We start from the raw sequence: 15,286 nt of genomic DNA, 5'->3' as shown, positions 1-15,286 counted from the left end.
GTTAAACGACTAGAATTATGGTGATACAACCCTTTAAAGTTAACTAATTGTATTTGGTTAATTAACAATTTCATCACCTTGACAGAAATATAAAATCTGTTTTGCTGTTTCCAGTGTACTTGCTCTGGGAATGGCTTACACACCCTCTACTGCACATTAGATGGGGTATATTTTGGGTGCAATTGCTGTTGACAGTTATATAGGTGGTTTTTTTTGGGAACTCTTGTTTTCTAGACTGACTCTTAGGCAAATTTTCTGTGCTTACACATTACTGAAAATAGATGAAATCCAGAAAATGAAGATCAAAGTGTTTTTATTACTACTTTAATTCTGTGTTTCTCTGTTCATAATGTAAATTGTCACCCAGATACAAAAGTGAGACAGAAATGTGCAGGTCTATTTCACATTCAAAGCATACACACCAGAGTCACAAACCCAGATTGTTTTGCCCATAACTAGAAGGCTGAAGAGCAAAATCTCATTAAGACTGGTGTACAGAAGTAGGTTTACAAGCCATGCATATCCATGAATAGGTTAGTTTAAATGTCTCAGAAGTAGATGGCTTTTCAAATATCTGGCTGACAGTTTTAGGTTCAGAAATACAAACTAAGATGAACTCAAAACTTGATACTTGGAAATAAATCTGTCTGAAAAATGCTGTTTGTGAAGAAATGAATCTATGTTCTAGAAAGACTGCTTTTAAAAAAACTGTTCTGATCTTCCCATGACTCGGCAGCATACGTTTATCCTTGGCATTCTGGTGGATTTGGATCTAATGCATGTGTTCTCACATGGCACCTCTGAAAATCTGATTTGAATGAAGTGATGCTTGCATAAGGTGTTTAAAAGATTTGTCAACAGGAGGAATATTACTGTTGAAGGAATATTCAAAAGGCTTAGACTTTCATGAGTATATTCCGTAAAATCAGACATACATGCTCATAAAACTAAAGCACATCTTTCCAGTGTTTATTTGGACCAACAACTAGTTGGTACCATTTTCTAATTTGGTTCAGTGATGCATCTGTAACAGTATGCTATATACTTTGTTTGTGTCAATCAGTTTCTGATGCTGTGTAATTGCATACATGCAAAGAAGGGGAGAGAAAGTTGCCCTTGATATTTGCTGCCAAACAAGTTTTGCCCTTAAAGCTAGGAGAAAAAAAAAAGCAATCCAAGACTAGTTTCTAATGGTTTTGGGTTTATATTTTGAACTGGTATCTCATGGGTGCTTGTTTGATAATTCATCTGGAAGATAAAGAGTTGTGTTATTGAATGTAACTCTGAGAAGCTAATTACTGGCCTCTATCCTATCATAAGACCACACTGACCTTGATGGATACTGAACACAGCATAGGTGTAAGACTTAATTTTTACACTTACTAATTCAAGATTAGAGCATCGATGCAAAAGACAGTGCAGACTATTGCTATGAAGATATGAAGCAATCAAAATATGCTGGTTTAACTCTGAGTCTGTTGCAAATGCATAGCACACAGACAAAATACAGAACAAAAGAGGCAAAATCACTGCAAATTAAACTTATTTTTCATTAAGTTTGTCACTTATGAACTCAGGTAGGTTTGAACTTTGCAGTCACTGCAGTGCATTAAAAAATAGTAACGTAAAAATTTCCATGACTTCAGTAGAGTCCCTGTTGTATTAATAAGTGAGCTCTCCAGCGGCCAAAATAATATCTGTAAATTCCCATGAATTTTAACCCAAAACGTGGCAGCCTGGCATGATTAAAAGCTTTACATTCTCAAAGAGCAACATGATTAAAGCAGGACTGTAGTCTTGAGTGGCACCTCACTGGTTTCATTTCCCAGTATTGTTATTTTCCAAGGTAATATTTGATTTACAAGAAAAATGCTTTTAAGTCACCCAGTAAGTCCTACAATGTATCCACAAGTATAAAATCCTCAAATTGCCTTCATTTGTCAAATGCTAAAGCCCTACCTGTGACTATTCAGCGGCAGAGTAGGAATCTAATGATGGCAGTAGGAAGGAGGGAGGTTAGATTTATAAAGGTTTGAAGGGCTATACCTCTTGTCTCTCCTTCCTTGTTCCCCTCCTGACTCCCTTTAATTCAGTACTTTGACCACAGTAATGCAGTTAAGCTTCAGGATATAGCACAGGTGGCTCATAAGTCCAGTCACCATGATTTTATTGAAACTTCTCATGTTAATAATTTGAATTGATTTTAAATTCCAAATTATTAGTGAGGGCAATGAAATACTGAGCTTTAATGTTTATCCAACTTTCCCCTTGTGCTACACTTTCCCTCCCAAACTGTCATGGCTTTTCCCCTGCTCACACCATAGTTGCCTCCATTTTGTTCTTTTGCTGCATATAGTTAAGGTTCAAATACAAAGAATGAAGACATTTTTTTGACAGAAATAATAATTAATGCAGTATGGATTAGAAATAATTATGAACAACACTTTCCAATTAAGCAATTATGCAAACTAATGCCTTCTATTCTCGCTTACTTAATAGAAACCCAAGTTCTAAATATTATCAGTGGAAAAATCTTAGATTGTCACACACAGACCATGGAACTATCATACTGACTACCACATATCTCAATGCTTTACAACAGCTATGGATTGCTAAACTCATGGATCTGATTGTCCTACATAGACCAAATATTGTTTTGCATAGAATCATAGAATCATGGCATGGGTTGGAAGGGACCCCAAGGATCATAGAACTCCAACCCCCCTGCCACAGACAGGGACACCAACCTCAAGCCTGGATCTACATGCATAGTTAACTTCATTTTGTAAAGAACCTAGCTCAAGTACAATCAAGGTTTTGCTCCAAGGATCTGGATCAGATCCTTAAATCAGAGCCAAATGTGAATAAAAGCAGTAAATTCTTGGGCAATAAATCCTCAGTGATCTGCATTACTCAAAGATGGGACCTGCTGGAACGTCTTCATAACATTCTTTTTCCTTCCTTCTCCTCATGTGCAACATATTGCAGTAATCAATTAACATGATGGAATATTCCTGCACTGAGACCTTCTTGTCACTCCCATATGGTCAGAATTTGATCTTAATAGCTCAATTTTTTTTCTTTTTACAAACTGAACTCATCCTGTGCATTAGTGATGATTGAAAAATAAACCTAAGTTTTCAGAGAGGATTAGTGGTTTTCAGCCCCTTGTTATTTGGTTTAAGTATTTTGGGGAAGTCTGGCACGCAGAGAAGACTGAGCATCATTTACCTGCATTTAAATCACCAAACTGGACAAGTAGAAATGGAGGTGCCTAGTTTCATCACTTGCATTTGAAAACATGAACCTTAGTGTACTTCTTTAGAATAAATATAGGAAAAAAGTTGTTCATCTCTTGATCTTTAAATAATTTATCCCTGCCCATCTCATCACACCATTTATTTGCTTTTATAACTCAAAATACTTTGATACCACTGTAAAAAATAAGAAAATTCTGGCTTATAACCTGAGTAATACCAAGTAGACCTTGCTTCATATAATGAAAGGACAGTAGCTGAACTTGTGTCTCTTTCTTTTTTCAGATGTTCTCCAGTGGGGTTTAGAAGTGTTGCAAAAAGTCATAACTGGAAGCTTGTTTGAGTCCTTTCATAATGCTTCTAAAGTCTGAAGCAACCAAGGAATCCCCAGAGGTTCACAGTCTGCAACCAGTAACATCAAAGTTCCTTGACTAAAATTCATGAAAATTCTCCTTGCCATAGTTGTAGGAACTGGATTTTGTGTACTTAGTGCACGTTAGCCTTGCAGTAAATTTTATTACAAACAGATTCAAAACATCCCAGTTTCATTTTCTTCCTTTTAAGCATGACATCAAACTAGCCTTCTGCATTCCTGAAGTTTTTTCTATATCTGACAAGACAATGTGATGCAATTCATACTGTTCAATTCTAAATAGATATGGGGATGTGGAGAAATTGCTTGGTCCATGTGTATTCCAGCAGAGGGTGGCAGTACACTACCACACTCCCACAGTAAAGGAAAAGTTGCAGAGTAATATTCGTGGCTTGTGTCTTCAAGGGAAGAGTACACCAAGCAGATGAATATGTTTTGGGGATCAGATGGGAATTGGACTGGTAGAATAATCCTCAAATCACTTCAGCGACCTTGCTCAATCCACTCAATCTCCATCTCTCTGTGATCTGAAATATTTTTCTTCCATAATTGCCATCAACTGATGACTACAACCTATTATAATACTCCTGAGGATAATCATCTATGAGAATGAACACAAGGATAACTGAAAACGGGAATCTCTACTGATTAACCAATAATACCAGAACTATTAACTTCATCAATAACAGACGCATATTCATCAATAGTATTATGCAGGTTAAACTCTAGAGGACAAAAGGAGCCACGCTGTGGCAGGATACAATACATTTACATTTTTACGGCACTATGAACATGCTAAATGTCTCCTCCCTTTCCTCAGTCTGGATTTTCTGCTTTGGTTGCAGAGTATTCTTCGAAATTTGGAATTCCTTGTTGTCTCTTCTGTAGAAAACAATCTGATACCTTCTGATAATTCCCTGTCCTTCCTTCCTTCCTTCCTTCCTTCCTTCCTTCCTTCCTTCCTTCCTTCCTTCCTTCCTTCCTTCCTTCCTTCCTTCCTTCCTTCCTTCCTTCCTTCCTTCCTTCCTTCCTTCCTTCCTTCCTTCCTTCCTTCCTTCCTTCCTTCCTTCCTTCCTTCCTTCCTTCCTTCCTTCCTTCCTTCCTTCCTTCCTTCCTTCCTTCCTTCCTTCCTTCCTTCCTTCCTTCCTTCCTTCCTTCCTCCCCTTTTTTTAAAGTAGAAAGTAGTTAGGAAATTGTACATAGGCTGGAAAAAAAGGCAGGGTGTATTTTTTCCCTTTTTGAATCTTTTGTAATCTTCTGGTTGACAGAAAAATAGTAAGTGGTACAGCCTATTTTAAGTTACAGCTGTGAAAGTGTTTTAACACATTGTCAAACTTTAGACCTTCATGGTTTGAGGCTACATATTTCATGAATGTGAAGAAACATTTCAGTGAAAGAAGAAAGCAATGCATAATAGGAATACTACTTCATTATGCAAATACTGAAAAATTATTTGTATACAGCAAATGATTTCTTTAATGTGCTTTCATTTTTTCTCAATAATTTAAACCAAAGGATTATGCAGGTCAAGAAGAGCTTGAAGAACAAAAGCCATTCATGATCAAGCTCTCAATATGGACTGTGTTTGTAAAAAAGTTTGAATAACAGTTTTATAATAGTAATCTAAATAGCTTATGTTAAATTATCTAGTAGCCAAAGCCAAGCATAATTGTCATGCATTCTTTCAGAAGACATTCATTATTTAAAATATGTAAAATATGGAAGCAGTGTTCTGGAACATCTTTCTATTAAGAGGAAAGATGTTAGAAAGTATGCCAGGAATTTTAGGTGAGGAATGACACGTCCCTTCTCAGAATTAAGATATTTTTAAAAGGAATTAAGGAATTAAATATTTTTCACTCAAAACTGTTGTCAAGAATAATTCCTTACTACTACTGTAATAGACTTCAAAGTGCTTGAGATTCTTAACAGAATCCCATCTGCCATAAGGAGATCTAGATTGGGATCCCTGAACTTATTCTGGCATCTAGCTCACCATGGAGTCAGTAGGTTCTAAGGACCTAACTGTTCTCAAGGAAATAGAACTTGTGCCCATTTACCTGACACAGAAATTGTCAGAGCAAAGAATTGGGTTAAAGTCTTCTGTGTCACTTTATATTAACTAGTGTCCTCTCAAAATCCCTGGAAACCTTCCACAATACTGAACTATAAAATAAACAGGAGGTGGTACTACTACACACAATGAGGAAATTGCATGTAAGGGTGGATGGGACGTAAAATAATACCAGAAACATCATTGTTTCCAGGCAGTCAATTATCTGGTGAGCAATCTGAGAAAATTTCAGATGTGTTTTCTCTCCTGTAAATAGCTTCCTTTATAACTTCTTGTAACATATTCTGAACTATACCCACAGGAAGTGACATGCTTCTCAGTAGGATTATTAACCAGTAATTAACTAGCATAAAGTGATGAAATACAGAAAAAAATAGTTATGGTTATCAGAATGTCCAAAGCATTGCTTGGTTATCTTTAGGATTATTTTATGTAGCATCGTAGAGGCAATAAATTTCCCACAACTAGAGAAACCATTGTCCTTAAAAGTCCCTACTACTTTTTGGCTAGTGTTGCAGGGACTGTGGACTAACATGCACTAAGCAATGTGTTTTCTGCTATCAAAGAGAGTTGATAACCTCCATAAGAGTAGAAAGCTGTGATAGATAGATAGATAGATAGATAGATAGATAGATAGATAGATAGATAGATAAATCATACTCTATGCTCCTGCATCTTTCAGCTGTTTGTGTGCAAATGCAACAAGCCCCAGTAGATGAGCAACATTCATGGAGTTCATTGGGGGAAATGTCTTCTGGCTATTGGTATCATTCAAACATCTGACAGAACAAGGGCCAAACCTCAAAAATATATGTAGTCTAGCATTTTAGTCAAGCTAGAAATGTATTTGCTCTCCATAATAATTTCACCCCACAGGACAAATAGGTTTTATTAGGTCAATGCACTTATTCATATTAAATCATCAGGTGAATGTCCTGGAGGATGATCTGCAGATGGTCTGACTACTTCCCTTCAGGAGGTATCTCCTAGGAAGATGAATGTCACAGGCTGCCTTTGCAAGTGTAGCATGTCCACTGACAGATGAGCACGTTAGATAACTTCCTGGATCCCTGTTATTGGGAATAGAAGCAAAGAGGAAGAGATTTTGCAGGAGACAAGTGAAACAGAGGGGATAATATCTGAAAGATGCGGTAGTAGCAGAAGGAGGTTTTTGTATCTATATGTGGTGTAAGAAATGTGTAGGGTCCTATGAAGTTGGAAAGGGATGTGCAATATTGACATGCTGGAGTCCTCAATCATCCAACTATACTTTTGAATCCTTCCTGGCTAATAGAAAACCTTATAGTAAAATGTTATTAAAGAATAAACTGGGCTATAAGTGAAAAAGGAATTGTTTAGAACATCCTATTTAATGAAATAAAAAACAACTGGGAAAGACAGATTTTCTCAAGTAGGACCAGCATCTCTTGGAGTAGAATAGATTTAAAAAACGTTTCACTGATACAACTCTGAAAATCCATGATTGAAAACTCTAGCCTTGAGAAGTTACAATACATCATAAGAAAAAGGTGAGTCAACATGTAATGTTTCAATTATAGGGTTCTCAAGAGTACACAGGTGGTGTAATAAGTAAGGTCATGGTCTTTCCGTCAGCTGTACCCCTGCTATTTCTGCAGTTGCTATGAATGGGAAACAATAATACTTATGATTGTGAAAAGACCAAAGTTCAGAGCAGATCGATCTAATGTTCTGAAAGGTAAATAGATAAAGATTTGTTATGTAAGGAGTGCCTATGGTATTTATACTGGCTAGTCTATCCCTGTGTGGTGGTCGTCCAGATCATGAGGATGATCAATATATACAATAGCAGGTAGCAATGACATTTAAAATATCCTCCCCCCTTCAAGGACATTATTATTTCAAACAAGCATAACAAGTATCTTTTAAGACAATTTTTTTTTTCTTTTTTTTTCCCTTCTAAACTGGCTTGTGAAAGATCAACAAATTGGATAGGTTCTCAGTACAGCCACCCCCACACCTCCTCAATTATGTCCTGAACTGGGAGTCTGTGGAGCTGATTCTGTTCCCAGCTTTGTCATCATCTAGCTGCACTCTGTGTGCTCGTTAGGCTATTCCCCTCATCTTTCCACATTTGCATTCCATTCCTTCAGCTTTTTTCTCCACTTCACTTTGTCTGTTTAGACTAAACTCATACAGGCTGGCACTAGTTCTCATCTTCTGCTGTTGTGGCTTTGGCCTGAGCTGTAGTATTGAGTTGTGATGGGCTATCTCCATTAGAAACTAAAAATGATTGTAAATTCAGCTGCTTCTTTGATTTCTTCAGCTCTTATGCATTCATCAGCAATGAATTGCAATGACTACACAATGTAGTAACCCATGTGATATGTCTTAGTGATGTGACGCAGTTTTTTCTGGCAAAAAACTTCTTCATGAGTGGAATGATAGTGCTCCAGTGGAATAGCGCTGTGTCTTTCAAAGATCCTAAAATAAAAGGAACTCCTAGAGAAAACATCTAATTATTAAAAAGGTGGGAACCGGCTGAGGAAGGAAGTGCTAGTGAGTCTTCCTATTTTCATTCTTATCTCAGTCTCCTTTATTTCCTAAGCACTGAGGAAATTAAAAAATGACTGATATCATGAGAACAACAAAACTGTCATTAAAGGAGCATAGGTTCTCTTCAGACAGAAGCAACTCAATGAGGGATACAAAGGTTTGTGGTAGGGTATGGGCATGTGTGCATACAACTTCAAGGAAAACCCCACACTGTCATTTCTAATCTTTTGTATTCAAAACTAAATATAAGACAAAGAGGAATTTCTAACTCCATGTACCTGATCTATTCCTTTCAAATGTAGTTGGCACATTATTTTTAAGATATTTTAAATGATACAACATTTACCTCTCAGGTTACTTGTTGAAAACACACCTGGTATGGATTACTACTGAAAGACCCTTAGCTTTTTCGTTTCCTCATCTTGTGCCTTAAAATTCCTAATCTTAATGTTGTATTAATGCAATTTTTTTTGCATTTTAATATTTTATCTTCATTTAAAATGCAATGAAATAAGTCACTGTGATTTATACAGTAAGCTAATAGTATTGTCAGATCCATTGAGTGTCCGCTTACCTCTAAGGCTCCTCTCTAGTGAATTATCAAATGAGATGGTACTTTTAATCACCTATTTAAAGCTATCAGCGTTTTCTGAGAGTTGATTACTATTATATCATAATTCAGAACGGGGAAAAAAAGATTATATTTTGCAATCATTGATATTCTATATCCTCCAAATCATTCTTAATTATGCAGGCAGCTAGACATGCCTAATGCAATATTTGGCACGGCCAGATTGTGCAGCTACTGTTCCACTGCTTTGCCTGCTGCAGAAGGGAAGAAGCTCTTTCATTCTATGAAAAATACCCATCAGAAGTCAGAGAAAGCCAACAGAGATGGTGTTGTCCAACTTTATCTACCTGTCATTAGGATTTTTGAAAGGAGACAAAAATGTTGAATTTCCTTTGACATATCCTAAATCATTACTGATTTGTTGACGCTCACATAGTTGCTTTGGTGGCAACAGAGGAAAATTTTCAAAGTGCTTGTCAGACAAGAGGAAGATGTATAAGTGAGTGGAAAAGACAAAGGAGAAAATAGATTTAAAGAATTTACACAAAGTTGCTTTCATTTTTTTTTTTCCTTCTCCCCTCAGAGTGTGTTTGTTTATTAAAGAAATGCCATATGCATTAAAGAATCGCATGAGGCAAATACAAGCAATCTGCTGGTAAAAATTCAATTTTTATATTTCTGATCCAGGGGTACCTTTCTGATCACAGGAGTGTTAATTTCATCTGCTTGACAGCTATGGAAATAAACTGCATATTTAAGCAGAGGTAGAAACACATTCACACAGTGCAGTCTGTTTCCTATTTGAATCTAAAATCTAACTGTTGTCCCTTTAAAGGACACTTTGCTATCTTGATAAAGAAAACTAATGAGGTGGCCTTTCTAGGGCTAGTCACATAATAGCCATGGTGACAAGGACCTCTATCAAGAAATAAAGCAGAAGATAAATGAGATTTTTCTAATATCCCTTTCACCCATTGTTCACAAGTGTCATTCGATACAGCTTCTATTTATCATGAGATAGTAGATTCTGGGCACTATTTTGTAAAGGAAACCTAAATTGCAACATTGTGTTATTAACAGCCCATAAACACTCTTTATTCAATCCTGTTCTTTCTGTAACTGTGCAAAAAGACTTTTTTTTTTTTTTAATGGACCTAAAGGACATTATTTATAGAATCATAGAATGCTGGGTTAGAAGGGAACTAAAAGCCCATCTAGCTCCAACCCCCTGCCATGGGTAGGGTCACCCTGCATTTAGCCCAGGTTGCTCAAAGCCCCATCCAACCTGGCCTTGAATCTTGCCAGGAGACCAGGGGCAGCTACATCCTTCTGGATGACATCCTTTCCCTCCAACATGTTCACTGTACCACATAGCCTGGTGTTGTTGGCAAACACGCTGAGGGTGCACACAATCCCATATCACCAGCAAAGATATTAAACAGTGCCAGTCCCAATACTGACTCCTATGAAATGTCACTTGTCACTGTTCTTGATTTGAACATTGAGCTGTTGGCCACAGCTCCTTGTGTGTGACCATCCAGCCAATTCCATATCTAACAAGTGGTCCGTCCATCATATCCATGTCTCTCCAATTCAGAGAAAAGGATGTTGTGCAGGGCAGTGTCAAATGCTTTTGAGAAGTCACAGAATCACAGAATCATAGGGGTTGGAAGGGACCTCAAGAGATCATCAGGTCCAACCCCCCTGCCAAAGCAGGTTCCCAAAGCAGGTGACATCAGTTGCTCTTCTCTTATCTACCAATGTTGTAATTCCCTTGTAGAAGGTGTCCAAATTTGTCAGACAAAATTTACCATAGTGAAACCATACTTTTACTGGATGTCCACACAGCATTTAACCATACAATTTTGTTTCTGTCAGCTAGGCTGAAAATTAGCCCACCCCGGACCAAAAAGAAGAGTATTATACCTATACCTCCTTTCCTCATCTCTCCAGCTTCCTATATTATACCTGATATTTTTGATACAACATCTCAAGCTTCAACACAACTTGTCCTTCATGTTCCAGCCATATTGTACATGGAAGGTCATCCTGGTTAAGGAACACTTTGGAGTGTTGGGAAGTGGCCAGTCTCTCTGTAAATGTCCCCATTGGGTTTTCTTTTCCAGTTTGGAAATACCTGATCTTCTTGGGAGTGCTGTGACCTAATTTATAATAAAAAAGTTTAGGCTAAGAATCGTCTGTTATGATAACCTGAAACAGCAAGAGATTGAACTCAATTGCTCTGGATGTGCCCTTCAGACCTCTGTTCCCATGGTACTGGTATCCTGTGGTGTTCATGGTCTTAAGAACTTGCAAGTGTTTATTTTCCCCCAGTTCCTGTATGATATAGTAATGTACTATGGTTACCAGGGGAGACAGTTAAATGAAATCTCACAGAAACAGAGACTCACAGGATGACAGAGATTTGAAAGGACTTCTAGAGATTGTCTAGTCCAACTTTTGTGTTTAAAGCAGGGTGACTTGCAGCAGATTGCTCAGGACTATGTCAAGTTGGGTTTTGAACATCTCCAAGGACGGAGACACCAAAACCTCTCTGGGTGTCCTGTTGCAATATTCAGTCATCCTCACAGTAAATGAGATTTTTACTTATGTTTGTTGTATGGCTGGGTTCTAGTGGAGGAGGGGGCTGTAAGGGTGGCTTCTGCAAGAAGCAGCCAAAAGGTCTCTGCAGGCCCCACAGAGCAAACACCAGATGGCTCAAGGCCGGAGTCATTGCTGACCAAGGCCGAGCCCATCAGTGACGGTCACAGCTCCCCTGGGAAACACATTTAGAACGAAACAAATGCAAGCACCTGCTTTTTGCCACCAGACAAGGGAGTGAGAAGATGTGAAGCGGGGATGGGGTGGGGGGCAGCAGGAGGAGGCCCCAGGTGCTGGAGAGAAAGATGCCCCTGAAACCTGTGGAGAAACCCATGGTGGAACAGGTGTCACAGCGCATGGAAAAGGCTGAGATGCCACCTGCAGCCTGTGGAGAGGCCCCATGCTGAAGCAGGTGTACACATACAGAAGACGCAGTGACCTGTGTTGGAGGAAGCTTCTGCCAGCACTTGCAGCCCATGGAGAAAAAGAGAGACACAGAGATGAGCGAGGGAGAAATCCTCCTTGTCCTTATCTCGACTCCTAAGGCTCTCAATATCTATTTTCTCCCCTGTGCTGATGAAAATGGGAGTGATAGATTGACTTTGGTGAGCATCTGGCCTCCAGTCAGGGCCAAAGCACCACATGTTTAAACAGAATTTCCTGTTTAAGCCCATTGCCTCTTGTCTTGCCAATGGGTACCACTGAGAAGGATGTGGCTGCCTTTTCTTTACTGCCCCCCAACAGGTATTTAAAGACAATAATAAGATTCCCCTGAGCCTTTTCTTCTCAAAGGTGAAAAGCCACAGCGCTCTCAGCCTCCACTCATACAGAAGACGTTCCAGTCCATCACACTCATGGACATGTTTAGATTCACCCCACTATGTCCACCTCTGCTGTCTTGTGCTGAAGTTCCTAGAGCTGGGCTAGGAAGCCACTGAGGTAATTTTGTGACATTGATTCTTGGGTGGTAGAAACAGATTGTGCTGAGTACCTAGACTTTGACTACTGTGGGAGCTGGAACATCAAACTTTTGATGCATTAGTTGTATTAGGTGCACAGGAAATGCTATTAAAAATTTAATTATTCTAGTAAGAATTTTCATAAAATATTTTATGAGCTCTGGTGATCCCACCTGAAGTTCCTGTCCTAGATCCAGTGGTATACATGTACATGTGGCCTCCAAGACCTAAGCATTCAAAGATACGGTAGCCTTCCATGCAAAGCAATGGAAGAGTAACCTGGCATGTAATGTGGTAGCAGCAGTTAAGTGTTCAATAATTCCATTATGCCAAATTTGCCCCTTGGTCCCTGTGCAGAGAGTGACAATGAAAGGAAGCTGCTGTGCAGAACAGGGAGTATTAATGCCCCAGTCCATTGACCCAGTTTCAATATTCAATCCACCCTTCTCTTCTGAATGGGCATGCTTTCTCCCTGGGACTTTCCTAAACCCTTGGCAACTTGGAGCAAGTACTGAGTTTCCTCCTGCTTCACCTTCCATTCAAATTAATGACTGGAAAAACTCTGCAAGATTTTGATTGCTGCTTCATACAATTAAAAGCTCTTTATAATCTACAATCTGTGCAGCTTTACTACTATAAGTGTCAGGCAGGCCAGCAAACTATCAGCAAACAGTTTTCTGCGTAACTTGAGAGGAAAGAAAAAACTCTAGCCATGGATATTGGCACAAATTCACTCTCTCATGAAAACTTCCACTAAATCTTTAATGTCCAGGGACAACACCTGGAAAAGCCTGTGCTTAGGGCACTGACTTGCAAATTGGATCCCTGATTTAGCTACAGATTTCCGTTGTGACCAAAGGAAATGTACTTGATTTGTGTGTCTTTTTCTCTAGAATGTGTAGAAAGCTTTCTGTTTCCCACCTATGCTGTTTTACCTGTTTTAGTCTGCAGTATCTTGGCAGTTAGGAGTGGAAAATATTTTTCCCAAGTAAAATACGCATAAAGACAACAGCAAAAATTGTCTCTCTTTTCATCTGACAATATTAATGTAGTCTGCCAAATGTCATTATTTCAATTTATAACAGCACAAATTTAGGTGCAGGAAAGGGAAATATCAGTCTGAACTCCCGAGTCCCACATTTCTGTGCTTTACTTACTACATCCCACAATGATGCCTTTCTGGAACTTATGGATTAATAGTGATGGTAACGAGCACACAGATATCTCCTTTGAAAGGTCTCATCACATACCAGCCTGCATGAAACTCAATTTATACACCTTGGAAGGATGAAGCTCTGAGTCAATGTAGCATTAATGTAATATCCTGATGGCTGTTAGCTTCAAAGGCATTCTATCCCACTTTTCATGAGAAACAAGACTTTGAAAGGAGAGCAGTCACGATACAGATTAAGTGCCACCTTTTAAATTATGATCAAAGTTGAAATGCGCTGTAAAGTTGCCAAGAGACCTATATATTGGCTTATAGACTACTTACTAGATCCATTATTTCATACACAGTGTTTCTAGCCTATGTGTTTGTGTGATAGGTTAGGAGAAGAGGAATTGTCTCTTTTTCCTTTTGGGACATGAAATGGAACAAAGGGCAATGATGCAGCTCAGATGCTGAAATGAACAGAAGAGAGTTAAGTGAGTTCCTAGCACTGATTTAGACTTGCAGGGGATCACCACCGTGTGAGGTTCCTGAGTACCTGAGCCTTAGCAGCTTCTTTGTGCTTTCAATAAAGGCCCATTTAATTTCTTTTCATTCATTTAATTTCAAAATTTAAATAATAATATTTATTTCCCTATCTAATGGCCTTGCAGTGAAGACAAATGTGCTAGTGGTTTTGTAGGCACTCAAATTCTACAGTAGTGGAGACAATAAAATGTGAAGGTGGGTGGGAAACATCTTTCCTCTGTGTTGAGTCAAGCATCATGTAACATAATTTCTGGCAGATACTTTTCTGATCTGGCAGTGACTCTACCCCCTTCTTTCTCAATTTATTCCAGAGATTTACTTTCTTCGTTGTTAGAAACTGCTTCTGAAGCCTAATCTGAATCTTCCTTTTTTATCATAATCTAAGATACCTCGTTCTGTCCTTTGCAGCAGATTCTAATAGCCTTTCCTATCTTTAACACCTTTCATATCCCCTTTAGAATTCTTGGCTTTAGGTTAAATAAACCCTAATAAATTTAGACATTACCATCACTACCCTTTGGGATGTTTCCAGAAGATCTAAAACCAGCCAAAGAACTGCAATTGAGATTTTTATGGATATTATATTGTCCTTCAGAGTGGTTTCTGTCCCTCTGGGACTTGTGTGATTTGCAGTTTTAGTGAACATAGTTTTTACTCCCTTGCTGAAGTTTTAATGGAGACTCTCAATGTAATCTAAAGCAGAGCTGAACTTCCTAGAAACTGCTTGATATGTCTCTCTAATTTGATAACGAACTACTGTTGATGAATTACTCGAATGATTTTGTACCTTCCCTCTCCTTATTTTCCTTGTGAACATTACGTAAGGCAGTGACAAAAATTGCACTAAAAAGTCAAATGATCTGCTTTCAACTGCTTCTCCTCTGTCCCCAAACCTTCCTGTTCCAGTGGGTGGCATCTAGATTGTTTTGACACAATTTCTGCTTGGTGAATTTATGCTGACATTTGTAAGTACCTAGACAAGTGTGTTTGCATTAAATAGTTCGTGGAGAATAATGATGTGTGAAATATTGTAGGTGCTGTCTTCAGTGACTGGGTCTTGGAGTTCTTTAAGACTATTCAGGAGGAGAAACAGAATTAGGAAGGGTGAGGTAAGAGCACTGCAGAGTGACAGGGAAAAACAGGATTTACCATTGGCCTGTCCTATGCTGGGTAGGGTAAAGAATGATGGAAAGCCCATCTGAGGCTGCTTTAGGAGA

The sequence above is a fragment of the Gallinula chloropus genome (assembly GCF_964237585.1).
Source record: "Gallinula chloropus genome assembly, chromosome: 1".
NCBI lineage: Eukaryota > Metazoa > Chordata > Aves > Gruiformes > Rallidae > Gallinula > Gallinula chloropus.
The sequence above is the reverse complement of the archived record's forward strand: the minus strand, read 5'-3'. Positions refer to the sequence as shown.